Genomic DNA, 14060 nt, shown 5'->3' on the forward strand with positions numbered 1-14060 from the left:
CGTTGCACCACAGTGGGAACTCCCAGAATTGTATTTAGGAAAGGCTTAAGGACTAGGATTTGATTTGGAAAGGAGGGTGGTGGCCAGGGACTTGTCATGAGGTTGTGTTTGCACAGCAAGTACAGTGTTTTTTGGTCTTTTGGGGGGTGGTTGTTTGTTTTTGCCGCGCCTGCAGCATGTGGATGTTCCTGGGTCAGGATCGAACCCGTGCCACAGTAGGAACCTGAGCCACGACAGTGACAAAGGTTAAGATCCTTAACCTCTAGGCCACCAGGGAACTCCAGGCACATTGTTTTTATGTGGATTGTTCCTTAAAAATTAATTTTAGAATGGAACATTTTATGAAGATGTTTTTGTTCATATTTTATTTAAAACTAAGAAAAAATCAATTGTCCGAATCAAACGGTATTACACACATGCCGCAGTTTGGGGCCTCTTAGAGGTGGGTGAGTTAGTGCTGAGCGAGATGAGGGCTTCTTGGCCAAAGCGGAGTCTGCCGTTCTCCCACAGCACCCGTCTATACCCTCGTCGGTCTTGCTGTGTGTCTGTCTCCCCTACCAAAGCACAGGCCCTTTGACAGAAGGTCCCAGTTGCCCAGCCGTGAACAGGACACGCGAGAACGCTGCGCTGCACTGGACTCCAAAGTCCGGCACACGAGAGGGAAGCCACTTCCACGTCACGCTCCGAACACGGGCCCACGTTCAGCTGATGGCTCAAGTCTGATTTGAGAAAAAGTTTAAAAGCAACAGAAAGCAAAAACAAAACAAATGCCAAGAGGCAAATTTTGGCTCCCACGAAGATTTACTATTTCAGACTCAGAACAAGCAGATCTTCTCTCGGGAAGCTCTAAGGAGGCTCCCTGAAAGCCCGGCCTTACCCGCGGGAGAGGCGGCATTGGCTGGAGCTGCAGCTCAACAGCTCTCTGAAGAGCCAAGGGACCAGTTGTCCTCGGTATATTTAGCTCTATGAGCTCAGAAAAGTGATCTCCCCGGTGGTGACACAAAGCATGCACACGCATCCCAAGTGAAGCCGCAGTGATGGGGTGTGGGTGAGAGCAGGCAGGAGGGAAGACCTCTCTAGAATTCCCAACACAAGAGCTCTAGCCACCTTCACAGGCAGCAGAATCACTGGCGTTAAGCTGCAAGAGCAGCGGTGCACCTTCTGGGCGGGTCTCCTGGGTTCTTCCTTGGCGGCAACGCCCCTCGCTCCCCTTCCCACTGGTTCCCCACTGCCCACCTTCCGCGTCTCTCAAACGGGTCCGCCCTAGCTCCACTCCCGCCTCCCTGCACAGACAGCAGTCAGAAACACAACACGCACGTCCCAGATCTGAGAAGCTTTCCAGCTCTTGCTCGCCCCTTGAACACGTAGCCAGGACCCACATTTTAGCTACCAGAGCTCTGAGTGCCGTCTGTACAGGAGGCTGGGATGTGGACAGCTCGGGGGTGAAGCATCCGTCCTCAGTGAGGCTAGAAGCTACTGCTCAAGGGAGTTCCCACTGTGGCTCAGCAAAAGCGAACCCGACTGGAATCCACGAGGACGCAGGTTGGGTCCTCACGGATCGAAGGAGAAGGAGGAGGCGGCGGCAGCAGCAGCAGCAGCTGCTGCTCAAGGTCAGGGAGAAGACAATCGCTTCTTCCGTCTGTACGTCCGGTCTCGCTCTGTCAGTCCGTCTACCACACTAGTCGCCAGAGCGACCTTGGTAAAGCACACATCTAACCACACCGATACACCTCCTCGAAATCTCATGACTCCGCAGCAGCCACAGGATAAAGCCCTGGCTTCCCAGCCTCGCCTTCAGGGCCAGAGACTAATCTCCCAGTCAGCTTCCTGGCCATCCTCCCTCCCATCCAGACACTCACACTCCAGGCCAGGGGTCGGGAAACTTCAGCCGTGGGCCAAACCCAGCTTGCTGCTTATTTCTGCAAGTAAAGTTTTCAGCCACATTCATTCATTTATGCACTTTCGATAGCTGCTTTCACGCTTCCAAGGCAGAGTGGAGTCACTACAGAGACTATATGGCCAGCAAAGCCTGAAACATCTTCTATCTGGCCCTTCCTAGAAAAAGTGTGTCAATATCTGTTTTGGACACATCAAATCACTCCAGCCTCCTAGAACTAACCATCTTTTGTACTTCTAAGCCTTTGTACAAGGTGCTCCCTTTAAAATATTTTTCCTTCTCTATATCTGCTGAAGAGAAAGTCCCTGCCTCTCTGAAGCTTTCCAGACCGCTCCCGAGCAAGCACCTGCCCCGCACGATTTGTTCTCTTCCATCTCAGGGTATATACACATCTATGACAGCGCTTATCCCATGATACCTTAATCACTATTTAATTACCCCCTTTAACTCCCCCAAGCAACTCAAATATAGAAAGTGCATTTTATTTGTCATTTATCTCTTAACCCAGCACCTTGCCAACTCTCTGGAACACCTAAATGAACCACTCGTTTAGCTCCGTAAGCCTACCTCCAAGCCTAGAGCCTGGCACAGGGCAGGGGTGTGGTTATCAAATAACTAAAGGAGTGTCTCTTACTTAAGCTTGCCTTGCAACACCCAGAGGAATGCTTAGCTTACAACAGGTAGTCAGTGCATATTATGTCTCCCAGACGGAGGAAGGAAAAAGGCCCCCAGAGGACCAGTCTGTCTAAAACAAAGGCATTCAGTTAAAGGCCAAAAGGTGACCCTGGGCTGGATGCAGTGTAACATGACGGTTTAGAGTTTGACTCCAGAGCCAGGCTGTCTCGGCGTGAACCCTAGTTCTACCACTTCCTTTCACTGCATCGGCCGCATCATTTGCAGAATGGAGACAACGGTACGAAACCGCCTGACACCCACACATTTGGAGTGTTGTGAACGCATTGACTCACATAAGGAATTTAGAAGAGAACCTGGTACAAAACAAGCTCTCCTGCTCAGGAACTGAGCTCTCCTAAATATTCACACCTTTCATGGACCGTAAGAGGAACATCGAGACCCTAAGAACACGCGATTCCGGGGCCCGCTGTGGCCGTGACGCCCACCTCCCCTGTGCGAGGGAGACACACAGAGGAGGTAGGAGACAGGTGTTTCCTAAGTGCTGGCTGTATAACCGCCACGTGCCAAGAGAGCAGGAACAGACACGGCACCGCAATCTCATGATTTCGGAGGCTCTTTCCATTTAACGCTGAGATTCTTGCTTTGAAAGCTTTTAACTCCGTTTAAAATAGAAATTTCACAACCTTGGCAAGACCCTCCCTGCCTGCTTTGCCACATCAACGGCCACTTCCTGCCATCTGCAATGACAGCGAACGATTTGAAGTTCCCGGAAAGTACCAGGCTCTTGACTAGGCTCAAGTCTTTGCGTGCACTAGTCCCTCAGCGAAACACTCTCCTTGTCTTGATTATTCCTGGCCATCTCTTCCGACACAAATGACACATCAGCAACTCGGTACGTGGGTAAAGCTCAGGTCTCCCTCTTCTGTGACGCCATCACAGCATCCACTTATCCCAAGGTAGTAACCGCATCTGTGGACATGGCTCTTTCTCCCACTACAGGAACTTCTGAGGCAGCAGCTTCGCCTTTCCTTTACCTCCTACATATCCAGGACTCAACACATAATGCAGGTACGAGAATCTCTCTGAGCCGAGGAGAAAGCTTAGTCCTTGTTGTGGAATCACCCTTGATGTCCTCAGGCCATGACACTGGTCACATGACACAGATCAAATCCTCAAGGCAGCATCTAAAGTTGCAACTTTCTGCTTAAGGATCCAGCGTTGCTGTGGCTGTGGTGTAGGTCACAGACGCGGCCTGGATCCCGAGTTGCCACGAGCTGTGGTGTAGGCCGGCAGCTACAGCTCCAATTCGACCCCTAGCCTGCGAACCTCCATATGCCACAGGTGTGGCCCTAAAAAGGCAAAAAGATAAAAAAATAAAATAAAGTTGCAGCTTGCTAGCTGTATCTGGCCAGAGTGGCAAAGACTGGGAAATTTAGGCACTGCCAGTCTTGCAAACTCTCAAGACCAAAGTATCAAAGCAAGCCAAGGACTACTGGCTGGGGAATCTTACAAAAGGGGGCCAGAAATGGATCACTAATTTTAAAACATTGTCCTGGAGATAAAGGATTATCTTTTTAACTGGGGTCAATACTGCTCTATTTGCATAGGATGAACACACCTCACTGCACAGAATGTATTATGGGTAAGAAGATTTTAAAAACCTGATGAGTTAGAGGGGACTTCTGGCTTGACAGTGTGAGAAGCTCCACGTAACGTCTCTAGAATGGTTCGAGGGCATACAGCAAGTGAAGAAACATTTGCTCAAGAAGATCTACTAACACTCAGTAAGAACAGTGGGAGTCTGTAGTATTTTAATTATCACGTGCTCCCTCTCTGCCTCCCCACTTCCAGATCAGCAAGACAGAAACCCCATTCCAGACTGGCACCGCCGAGAACTCAGGGCTCCTTCTTCCCCAAGCTCCCAGGTGGAAGGCTATCTGCCCAAGAGGTGCAGATGGCAGCACGTCTCCTGTCTGCAGTTACCTGTTACTAAGGCTGAGTTCTAGGTGAATCTAGCCAAGAAGTGGGCCTCTCTACTTCCGCCCAGTCCCCACTCATGGGGCAGGGCCATCACCTTGGACACAGCGCCAATGAGGATACTGGGGCCCTGACTGCCATTTCCCTAGCTTGTAAGAGAGCAATTACACTCGGGCAGAGACAAGCTAAGACAGCATGACTGTGGCCACCACACCACCAAGGGCTTAGCTCCTCAAGTGGGGGTGTCACTCAAAGAGAAGCACACCATTGTCCCAGTTCCAGCTCCAGAACCACAGCTCAGAGATTTTGCCTGGTGGGAGAAGCAGGCTTTAAACAGAAAGTTTTGAACCTCTTCCCACAGGAAATGATTTTATTTGCAACAGAATGGGAAGAAGGTCAAGACTCGGGGCTCTTTTAAAGGCAGTGAAAGTCAAGGAAAAATGCAATTGAGAGGAGAGTGGCGGATTCATTGGAGACGTAGAATAACCTGTGAGCTAAAGAATTTACTGATGAGAACTGGGGAAAGAGACGGCTAAGAGGGGCCCTCCTGGGGTAAAAACAAATCTCAAACACTGACCTCAGAGACAATCCTTTCCAAGGAGCCATACTACGACTGGATCAGTCTGTGGAGAAAAGTCACACCCCAGAACATTGCTGAAAACAAGACGGAACTCAGACGGCAACAAACAGAGCCTAACGGCTGAGTGAGCCCTGCCAAAACCACTGTCATCCACAGGCGACTGTGGGCATATCCAAAGCCGCACCCTCTGGGAGGCAACATCAGAGTCTTCCCACTATAAGGATGTGGTGGGAACAGATCACTGAAATCATCTTTCCAGTCACCAAACAAAAAAACAAGCAAATAAAAACAAACCCCAGAGGTGCTGGACCAGTAGCCAGAATTGCTACAGAATACTGTCAAAAACATCCAGTCACCAACAGTGAAATGTATATATAATACGCAAATTAGCAGGAAAGTGTGACCCAGACATGAGGAAAAAAGCAGACAACAGAAACTGTCTGTGAGAGCAGCCAAACTTCAAATTTAGCAGAAAAAGACTTCAAAGTAGCCATCATAAATATATTCAGGAACTGAAGAAGGGAATGTGTGATGACAATATCACACCAAAGAAAGAAAATCAATAGACAGGAATTACAAAAAAGAACCAAATAGATCTCATAGAGTTGAAAAGTACAATAACTACAAAGAAAATTTTAGAAGAGGAGCTCAATGGTAGCTCCGAACCAGCAAAAGGCAGACTTAGCAGGCAGTTCCCTTGTGGTGCTGCAGGTTAAGGATCTGGCATTGCTGCTGTAGCTCAGGCTGCAGGTGTAGCAGGAATTCAACCCCTGGCCCAGGAACTTCCATATGCTGGAGGTGTGGCCTTTAAAAAATATATATATATAGAATTAGCAAACTTGAAGAGAACTGAAAGAGATTACACAATCGAAAAAAACAGAGAGAAAGAAGAAGGAGAAAAAAAATGCAGTTTCCAAGAGATGCAGACTACAACCTTGCCTGTGCGCATGACGGGGGAAGTAAAAGACGAGGATAAAGAGAGAGGGGCAGAACAAACTTTTCAAAGAAATAACATCCGAGAATTTCCCAAGCTCACTGAAAAACATTCATCGACCCATTCAGAAAGTTCAACAAACTTCAAAGAAGATACGATAAATGCGAAGAGACCTACAGACAGACACAGTACAGAAAATAAGTCAAAGGCAAAGAGAACATCTTGAAAGCAGCCAGAGGAAAAGGATTCACTGCGTACAAAGGAAGCCAAATAAAATTAACAGCCTACTTCTCATCAAAAACAATGGATGCTAGGAGTTTGTGCTGTGGCACCAGAGGATCGGAGGCATCTCTGCAGTGCCAGGATGCAGGTGTGATCCCCAGCCCAGCACAGTGGCTTGAAGGATCTGGCACTGTGGCATAGGTCACAGCTGCAGCTCAAATCTGATCCCTGGCCCAGTAACTCCATATGCCACAGGGCAGCCAAAAAAGAAAAAGAAAAATGGATACTGGGAGTTCCCTGGTGGCCTGGGGGTTAAAGATTCAATGTTGTACTTCTGTGGCTCAGGTTCAACCCTTGGCCCTAAGTGCTGAGGAAAAAATTGTCAACCAAGAATCTTGCATCCAGCAAAACTAACTTTTAAAAGCAAATGCAAAATAAAGATAAACACTGAAAAAAAATCTTGCTGACATGCCTAGTTCTTAAGGATAGTAAGTAACACCAGATAGTAATTTGAATCCATAAAAAAATAAATTGGTACTTTTTTTTTTTTTTTGTCTTTTTGCCATTTCTTGGGCCACTCCTGTGGCATACAGAGGTTCCCAGGCTAGGGGTCTAATCGGAGCTGCAGCCACTGGCCTATGGCAGAGCCATAGCAACACGGGATCCAAGCCACGTCTTTGAACCACACCATAGCTCACAGCAACACCAGACCCTTAACCGACTGTGCAGGGCCAGGGATCGAACCCACAAACCTCATGGTTCCTAGTCAGATTTGTTATCCACTGAGCCATAACGGGAACTCCTAAATCGGTACCTTTTTAAATAAATTCATTCATTCACTTAATATTTATTGAGTACCAACATTGAGCCAGGTACTATCCTAGGAGCCAAAAATTTAGTAGTGAATCAAACAGAGCTTTTGCCCTTAGAGCTTAAATAATAGAATCCAGAGGTGATAAGTCCTTCAATTTTTTTTTTTGTTTAAAAAGTGATGTGTAATGGGTACACATGCGGATTTCATTATGAAAGAGGATGAGCTGGGAACGGTCTCATGGATGAGGAGACGTATGAGAAAAGACAAAAGCGTTGGAAACATGAGGGAGTTATCAAAGCAGCTATCTGGAAGAATATTCCAGGCAGAGGGGAGAGCTAGAACCGAGGCCCTAAAACAGGAACAAGCGTGTCTGTGTCTGTGAAACCGCATGGAGTGTGACTGGGGTGAAACACCAAGGGAGACAGATGAAGGAGCACAGACCCTCGCGATGAGCGGAGCCAGGCCACACAGGACCTTGCTGACTCCCGTGCTAACTTTGGCTTTCAAACTAAACAAAAAATGAAGCTATAACAGGGTTCTGAGCTGCGGAATGAAATGATCTGGTTTTTGGGTTTTGTTGTGTTTTTTAAAGCTCTCTGGCTGCTACACTAAGAATAGACCGTAGACGTGGTGATTTGTTAGGAGGCTGTTGAGTGTCGGTGGCTGCAGTGGAGCCGTGGTGAGAAGTGATTAGAATTTGGATATACTTTGAAGGCAGAACCCACTGGATTTACCAATGGATAAATGGATGAGAGGCATGAGAGGAATTATGGGTGATCAGAGTATCTTTTCCACGCAAGCAACTGCAACGATGGAGCTGCCTTCAACTGAGATAAGGCCGGCTATGGGGAGAGCTGGTTTTGGATGAGCTGACATTTAGAACCCAGTCTGGGTCACAGGAAGCTTTCATGTGCCTTTAAAATTCTTAGAAGAGAAGGTGAGGGAAATCGCCATGATCTTGGAACTGGCTATGGATTCTTAGATATGGTATCAAAAACGTGCAAAGTAACAAAAAAAGATAAACTGGATTTCATCAAAATTAAAAACATTTGTACTTCAAAAGACACTATCAAGAAAGTAAAAGTTGGGGGTTCCCATGGTGGCACAGGAGAAATGAATCCAACCAGTATCCATGAGGATGCAGGTTCTATCCCTGGCCTCACTCAGTGGATCGGGATCCGGCGTTGCCATGAGCTGCGGTACAGGTCGCAGACGCAGCTCGGATCCCACATTGCTATGCCTGTGGCTTAGGCTGGCAGCTGCAGCTCCGATTTGACCCCTAGCCTGGGAACTTCCATATGCCACAGGAGCGGGCCTGAAAAGCAAAACAAAACAAAACAAAACAAAAAACTGTAACGAAGGAGTTCCCACTGTGGCACAGTGGAAACAAATCTGACTAGTGTCCATGAGGATGCAGGCTCCATCCCTGGTCTTGCTCAGCGGGTTAAGAAACTGGCATTGCCATGAGCTGTGGTGTAGGTCACAGATGTGGCTTGGATCCCTCATTGCTGTGGCTCTGGTGTAGGCCGGCAGCTATAGCTCCAATTTGACCCCTAGCCTGGCAACTTCCATATGCCTTGGGTGCAGCCCTTAATCAAAAAAAAAAAAAAAAAAAACTATAGCGAGAACCCTCATGCACTGCTGGCGTGAATGTAAAATGGCTCAGACACTTTGGAAAACAATCTGGCAGGTACCCAAAGGGTAAAGAGCGAGTTACCGCATGACCCAGCAATTCCACTCCTAGGTACATACCCAGGAGAAATAAAACCTGCAAAAACCTGTACCATAGCAGCATTATTCCTAACAGTCAAAAGGTGGAGACAACCCAATGTCCAACAGCTGGTAAATGAGTTAGCAAAATATAGTGTCTACACGATAAAATATTATTCAGCCATTAAAAAGGAATGAGGGAGTTCCCATTGTGGCTCAGGAGGTTAAAAACCTCACATAGTGTCTGTGAGCCTGTAGGTTCGATCCCTGGCCTTGCTCAGTGGGTTGAGGAGCCAACTGGCTCTGATTCAGCCCCTAGCCTGGGAACTTCCATATGCCACAGGTGCAGCTATACATAATAATAACAATAATAATAAAATAATAATTTAAAAATTTTTTTAAAAAGGAATGAGGTTCTGATACATGCTACAACATGAAAAACATTATGCGAAGTAAAATAAGCCAGTCACAAAGGACCACACATTATATATGATTCCAATATGAAATGTCTAGAATAAGCAAATCTTCATAGAGACAGAAAGATTAGCCCACATTAACTGAACTGAAGAATAAAAACCATATGATCCTCTCAATAGAAGCAGAAAGTAGATTAGGGGCTGGGGCAACAGGAGGACACGGGGATTAATAGATAATGTGTTTCTCTTTGAGGTGACAAAAAGGTTCCAAAATGAACTCTGGTGATGTTTGCACCTATCTGTGAATATACTCGCAACCACTGAATTTACTCTTTAATGCGCACATTACATGGCATGTGAATTATATCCCGATAAAGCCGTTTGTGTTTTAATGGTGGGTTAGACCAGGGGCCAGGCAAACTCTTTCTGTAAAGGGCCACACAGTAACTATTTTAGGCTTGGTGGGTCATACAGTCTCTGTTACAACTACTCAACTCAGCTCTGCTCTCGAGGGGAACGTGGCCATGGACAATATGCAAATGAGCTAGAGTGGCTCTGTGCCGGTGAATTATGGATACCGAAATTTGAATTTCATACAGATTTCACATATCACAAAATTCTTCTTTGGACCTTTCTTCCTATTATTTAAAAATATAAAAGCTAGTCTTAGTTTGCTGACTGTACAAAAAACAGCAAGAGGTGTTAGTTTGCAGACCCTGGACTAAATGCACCTGATCCTCCCTCCGTTACGGCTTCAAGTACTAAGGAAATCTCTCTCCCTTACCACCCCATGAACAAGAGTCAACTCTGATCCCCTCTCAGCCTTCCCCCCATGCCACCAGCCCTACGCACGGCTTTCCAAGACCCTAGGAAACACAAACCCAGCCAAGCACCCAACAGCAGGAAAACCTCCTGGGCTCCACTTCCAAAACAGAACACCACTTACACCAACTCGATAAAGGAGTCGAGGGCTCACCATGTGTTCCTTATCAATGCCACGCCCCTGTGGGCACTGAGTGGGTGGAGAAAAAGCCTTGGAAACAGACAATATAGGAGAGTAAGATACACTTACGCCCCCTCTTTAAGAACCTTGTGGCTCTTAATCAACTCCAAGAGGGAGAATTCAGGCTTATGTGTCAATGAGCAACATTTTATACGTCCTGGGAGTGCCCGTCGTGGCTCAGAGGTTAACGAATCCGACGACGAACCATGAGGTTGCGGGTTCCATCCCCGGCCTTGCTCAGTGAGTTAAGGATCTGGCGTTGCCGTGAGCTGTGGTGTAGGTGACAGACGCGGCTCAGATCCCAATTCAACCCCTAGCCTGGGAACCTGCATATGCCCTGGGTGCATCCCTAGAAAAGACAAAAAAATAAATAAAATAAAATAAAAAATAAAAGTCCTTAAGAATGAAATCTTCTATTAGAGCATGATGGTACCCTGAGAGAGGGCAGAAGGAGGTAGTGAAGGCACGAGGGACCCTAGAAGCCTCTGTCCAGAGGGGTTTATTGATTCATTCGCCGAGCCGGCATTTACGCAAGAGTGACTGTGCAGCATGTCCCTACGCGGGGATCTGAAGACACAGAGATTAATCAAACACACTGAGAGCACTGGGTGAGTCAGATATACGGAGGCGAGTCAGTCCTTAAAGGCAAGAACCACTGTTCTCTGTGGAAGAAAGGGCTGCGGCTCATTCCCGAAGACAGAGCCCGGAACACTCTCTCCAGGCCTCTCAACCCCACGGCCTGAGACCTCACAGAGTTCTCCACTCTGAACTGATCAGGGAGCTTGCTCACCACCCAGAGATAGCAGAAGGCCTGTGAAGGGACAGGCAGGGAAAAACACCTCACAGATACAGCCTGGAATCCCATCTCGGCCACTTACTCACCGTATCATTTGAAGCCTGTAAAATGCAGACTACCTCACAGTTACAATGTGGAAAAGATGCGATCATCTAAGGCACGGTCCCTCTCAGTCCCTATATGTCACAGGCACTGCGTGAATGTTTGTTCTGAACCTGGGCCCCTTGGCAAAAGGGCTCAGACTGTGCAAAATGATGAATCCTGAGTGTCCCAGCACTCAGCCTCTGGGTCCCAGCAACTCCAGTCTTAGCCCCTGAGGCAAGAGGCAGGGTAGTTAAGCATCATGCCACGCTGCTGAGCTCCCCCGGCCAACGCCCGGGAGGGCCTGATGCCGCTGGGCACTGCGGGGAAGAGAGAAGACGCTGGATACCAGCCACCACTGTGGAAAGGCTCCCACGCGTCCCGGCTTACGAAGATCCTTTACACCTGCTACCTGAGCTGCGCCTCCCACCAGCCGTCAGAGGTCTGGATTACCAGTACCCCATCTTCCAGAGGGAGAAATGACTCTCTAGATACCTCCCTACTTGACGTCTTCCCAACCCTGCCCCCACCTTTGCCTCCGGCCCTTACTTACAAAGGTCCGCTTTCCGGGAAAGCTCCTCCTTCTTTCTTCACTGCGAACTCTGCTCCTCTTTAAAAACCAAATTCCAGTCGTACCTGCTCTGCAAGGCCTGCTCCTGACACACCTTCATTCAGAATTACCGTCATCTGTGTTTACACGCCTTCTGGCTCATCGCCTTTGGGATAAAATCCAAGCGCTTCGCTACGGCAAGAATCCGGCTCCTGCCCCTCTCTCCAACCTCCCTTCTAGCCTCCCCCCCCCCCGTCCTGCCCGCTATGACCATCCAAGCTCCAACTCGCAGATCCCCGGGGACATCACTCTCCTTCCTCCTCCCCAGGTTCACCCCCAATTCCTCCTCCAAACCTCCTCCCAGGCACCACCTCTCTGAGCAGCCTTTCCTGACATCCAAGGGCAGGTTAAATTCCCTCTTCTGCACTTACAGAGCATGCACGGCTCATCTCTCATCACAATACCTATTAGAATTGAACACGTATGTCTTTCTTTTTTTTTAATGGCCACACCTGCGGCATATGGAAGTTCCTGGGCTAGGGGTCGAATCAAAGCTGCAGTGGCCGGCCTACACCACAGCCACGGCAACGGCAACAACAGATCCGAGCCGCATCTGTGACCTGTGCTGCAGCTCCCAGCAATGTCAAATCCTTAACCCACGGAGCAAGGCCAGGGATCAAACCTGAGTCCTCCTGGATACTAGTTGGGTTCTGAGCATGCTGAGCTATGATGGGAACTCCCATGTACGTCTTTCTGCCTAATACGTGAGCTCTCTGCGGGTAGAAAATCTGTCTTCCTTATTAGTCTTTGCCTACCCAGCATCCAGCACAAAGCAGACACTAAACATGTTTGGGTAGGAGAGAAAGAAGGGGGCGGGGAACACGAGGACAAATTGGGGGGGGGGGGTCACTGATCCTTAAGTGAATCAGACACTGCACTGAACCCAGTGTTTCTCAGGCCATTACGTTCACTGCACATGATGCCCACGCAGATGCAGACACGCACAAGAGACAGACACAAACAGACACACAAACAGGTCGGAAGACAACCAGGACCGTGGGAGCTAGCGGCTGATTCCTCCTCAGGCAGGAAAATCCAGACGTTTACCTAATACCTGAAGCAGATCTCCTCTCTCTACTGGCTTGACCATCGCTGACCACAGATGCCCCCTGCATTCTGCCTGCTACTTGTACGGCCCAGATCTTGCCCGGACTAACAGCATATTTGGGTTCCTGACTATACTTCCGGCTCTGTTTTTACCCCCAGGTCCTGCACACTGCCCTGCACTTCATCTCACACGTTTGCTCTTAATCTGCTTCATCTGCAACCCGGTTTGCAGGCCTTCGCTCAGCGCCTGCTTCCTTGGCTCAGTGTTCAGCCCCTTCTCAATTTCTTATACACACAGACACATTTAAAGACAGAAAGACACATACAAAACCAGAAGGACAAAATGATGTATACAAAGAAATAAACACAAAGGCGCAGACAGACATATGCCTAGATAGACAGACAGATAGATAGATACTAGAAAGACACAAACACACACACACACACACACAGAAAAACCTTATGAGTACACCATTAACAGAACAGACCAAGCAGACTCACCAACAAAGAGGGAAGGAAGGAAAACAACAGTCTGCTTAGGGAGAAAGAATTCCCCTCTCTGTCAAAGCAAACCACCGTCTGGGTCTTCCCGGAACCATCTGGGGAGCTACTGCTTCATCCTGTCTCTGGCTAAGGCACTGGGACAGATTGCAAGCTAAGCCTACTCCCTCCGATGTAGTGCTCAGCTTGTCTACCAGCGGGTACCCTCCCCTGAGTGCCAGCTGACAACGCATCTTCGGCTGCGCCAGCACATGTGAGTATACCTCACCCCTATTCCTCCTGAAACTCCCGGAGCCTCCAGGGCAGACCCCGTGACAGCTCCCAAGATGCACTGCTGGCCTCACCAGTTTGCATACCTGCCTCCCTCACTAGCCCAAGGGCCGGTCAATGGCAAAGAGTACATCGTCGTCTCTATTCCACCCTACAGATGAGGAAAGTGAGGCTCTGAATTACCCAGCACCCTGGCAAGCCTGCATCTGAGCTCAGGTCAAGACTCCAAAGCTCATGCTTAGACTCTTCAAAAGTCAATGTCCAAAAACTTTATCCTAAGAAACTCACAAAATGCCATGAAGCCCTCATAAAAGTTAGGGCTGAAGGCATGCGCAAGGCCACAGAACTCGGACTCAGTGTGGGTTGCGGCCTATTAGCTAAGAGCCACTCCTGGTAGGTGAATGCTACAGCCATCCTAAAATTAATTATTTACAAGGAAAAATGGCGATATGTCATTTCCTTTGCCTACAAGAGCAGATTTTACCTAAAGAATAATGCCATTCACGGTATGTCACCTCTGTACTGTCCAAAGGGCCTGAGCAGACTTCAATCTATGCTTTGTCTGG

General features: G+C 48.3%; 1 protein-coding gene across 9 annotated transcripts in view; it reads right to left on the reverse strand.

The window, feature by feature from the left end:
* Positions 1 to 14060, reverse strand: part of STIM1 (stromal interaction molecule 1) — a 203074-nt gene that overhangs the window by 68156 nt on the left and 120858 nt on the right. Inside the window, exon 1 of one of the 9 annotated variants that reach the window (XM_047753986.1) lies at positions 11620 to 11726. The exons of the other annotated variants lie outside the window; for them this stretch is intronic. The gene's annotated coding sequence lies outside the window, so the exon portion shown is untranslated. Of the gene's footprint in view, positions 1 to 11619; positions 11727 to 14060 lie in introns of those variants that run through there. 9 annotated transcript variants of the gene reach the window in all.

Source organism: Phacochoerus africanus, chromosome 11, assembly GCF_016906955.1.
Source record: "Phacochoerus africanus isolate WHEZ1 chromosome 11, ROS_Pafr_v1, whole genome shotgun sequence".
Taxonomy (NCBI): Eukaryota; Metazoa; Chordata; class Mammalia; order Artiodactyla; family Suidae; genus Phacochoerus; species Phacochoerus africanus.